Raw genomic sequence first — 3,205 nt, 5'->3', positions numbered from 1 at the left:
GTCATAGTCAATGACACAGTGAAACCCGTGAAGTGACATTTGAAAAAAGAGGAGTGGGGGATTCTACATATTTTTCCTCCTCTTCCCTGTCATGCCCTCTCTGCCCAACCCAGCCACCTTCAGTTGAGGAGGCATGCACCCTCAAAAGGTTCCAGCATCTAGTACACAATTTTTCCACAGCACAGAAAGGAGGAGCCCCATTGGTTCCGTGGGCTGTCTTTCTGGTGGCTGCTTGGACATCTGATCTGGGACTCAGCCTTAAAGTTAATCTAGGTGGGACCCTTCACTCCTGCCTATGCAGTAAGAAAAAAGTAGGACTGGCCATACAGACAAACCATATGAACACTCTGTAAAACCCCTACATAAAAAGCAAGAGCCAGCACCAACTACTACACACAGATGCAGCTATTTCAAGAATTATGCTATCCACACGCAGATACGTAACTGACCTTCAGAAAGTAAAACTAGTGGACAATCTTTCTCCCATTAACTTCTCAATATCTATCTGTGAACCTCCACAGTGGTGACTAGAAGAGGGGCCTCAGTGAGTGGACACCCTCACCCACTGCTGGAGGTTTCTTCTATGCATGCACACTGATCTGTACAACTAAGGCCACTGGTCAGAGAGCTATTGTTTCATTTTGTTTTATTTTAGAATGGTGGTTTATGTCTCTGCTTTTATATCGCTTCTGTTTTGGTCCTTTAGATCCCAGTTGTTGTTTTTTCCTGGGGATGGGAGTTTTTCTCCCTTCATTGCCCAAGAAGAGAGAGCAATCATGGCTATACAGCCAAGCTACAATCATACCCCATAATATTGCACCATTGGGACAGGAGACAATACCAGCTACTAGGCATTACACACAAAAAGGGAAGCCTATCTCCAGATCATAGCCACCAAGAGACACTCATTAAGCTTAACAACACAGCAACATACATCCATTTAAGCATTAAAAATCCACCTAACTACTGAAAATGTCTGGGAAAACACAACAAAAGATCTCAAAATAGAAAACAGTAACTGAGACAAATGAACTGGAGGCAGACACAGACTTTCCAGTAGAAGAGCAGACTTTGGATCTGCCTGAGAAGGAATTCAGAAGAATGATATGAAAACAAATTCAAATGCTCCAAAAAGGGGTGGAGGAAAATAAGGGAGAAGTCAGGAAAGTGCTAGAGGAATAATGAAAGATTTTCAAAACAGCATTGGAAACTATTCAAAACCTGTAAAAAGAGGTCCAGATAATTAATAATAAAATATCAGAAATGGACAATACACTGAAAGGGCAAACGAGTAGAATTGAAGAAATGGAAGCCAGAACCAGCAAGCTGTAAGACAAATCTCTCAATACTGCTAAGATAGTAGAGCAACCAAAAGAAAGCATTAAACAAATCTGAAGAGCGCCTAAGTAAGATTCATGCTGTATACCACAAAGAGGAAAAGCTTAATAATAATTGGCATCTCAGAACAGGATGAATCACAGAAGTCCACAGGGGAGATATGTTGGGGAACTACTGGAAGAAAATTTCCTTAACATCTTGAAGGATGAGAAGATAAACATTCAAGAAGCTGAACAAACTCCAGGAAGGATAGCCCCCAAAAGAAAATCACCAAGACATATCATAATCAAGCTCTCCAAAGTCAAAGACAAGGAGAGCATCCTAAAAGCAGCCAGGAAAAAGAGAAGTGTTACCTACAAAGGCAAGCAAATCAGATTAAGCTCTGAAGTCTCAGCAGAAACCATGCAGGCAAGGCAATGGGGAGACATATATAAAATCCTAAAAAAAGCAATAACAAACCTGCAAACCAAGAATTGTCTATCCAGCAAAACTGTTAATCAAATACAATGGTGCAATCAAAACATTCTGGGATAAACAGAAGCAAAGAGTTTGTCAAAGCCAATCCAGTGCTTCAAACCATCCTAAAGGGAGTTTTTTGAAATGAAAATCAGCAAGAACAGAGAACAACCAGAGATTGACAGATGTTTCAACACCACCTGGAACTCAGTCAAGAGATGAAGTTCAGAAAGGAACAAACTACATCAATGAATTCAGAGGACCTGGGAGGCCAACCAAAGATAAAATAGTAACAGTGTCAAAGAAGGGGAAAACATAGGAACAGAGATCTAGGTGGTGAGGATGTCAGGTAGATTACAGGATACAATTGAAAGTTCTAATGGAGGGTAAAGTTAATAGCATATAGGGAAACCCAAAGGAAAGTTAACACTTCACAACTTACCATGATAATGAAGATCCAATCAGAACAAAGAAACATTGAATCTAAAAGGAAACTGACAAGAAATACCACAAAAAAATATTAACTCAACAGAATAAGGCATGCAGAACAAAGGAAAGAACATCACCACAAAAAAATAACATTGTGACAGCTATCATATCAGTTCATACCTATCACCAATTACACTGAATGTCAATGAATTAAATGCACTAGTGAAGAGACACAGAGTGGCAGAATAGATAATAAAACAACACCCTTGAATATGCTGCTTAAAAGAAATACACTTTACACACTAAGACAAAACAAACTAAAAGTTAAAGGATGGAAAAAACATACCAAATTAGCTGCAATAATAAACAAGCAGGAATGACAATACTAATCTCTGATAAAGTAAACTTTAAGACAAAAACAAGCATAAGAGATAAAGAAGGATACCATCTCATGATCAAATGATTAGTTGAGCAAGATGACATAACCATAATAAATATCTACTCTCCCAATGAAAAAGCGCCAAGATCTATGAAGGAAACCTTAGTAGAACTGAAGAAAGAAACAGATGCATCTACAATTATAGTGGGAAATTAATACGCCACTTTTGTTAAGGGACAGAACAACCAGAAAGAAACTCAACAAAACTAAAGAGGAACTAAACAGCACAATCAACCAACTTAACCTCATAGACGTGTACAGAGCATTAAACCTAACATCAGCACAATATAAATGCTTTTCCTGTGCACATTGATCATTCTCTAGAATTGATCATGTGTTATGTCACAAAGCAAGCATTCAAAAATTTACAAACATCAACATACTACAAAGCATCTTTTCACATCACAATGCTATAAACTAGAAATCAATAAGAAGACCAAGGAAATAAAGTTGAATACATGGAAAATGAATATAACACCCTGCTGAAAAGCGACTGGGTAGAAGAAGAAATCAAACGTGAATCACAAATTTCCTAGAAACAAA

Source organism: Chrysochloris asiatica, unplaced genomic scaffold, assembly GCF_000296735.1.
Source record: "Chrysochloris asiatica unplaced genomic scaffold, ChrAsi1.0 scaffold00529, whole genome shotgun sequence".
NCBI lineage: Eukaryota > Metazoa > Chordata > Mammalia > Afrosoricida > Chrysochloridae > Chrysochloris > Chrysochloris asiatica.
This window is presented reverse-complemented; position numbering follows the sequence as displayed.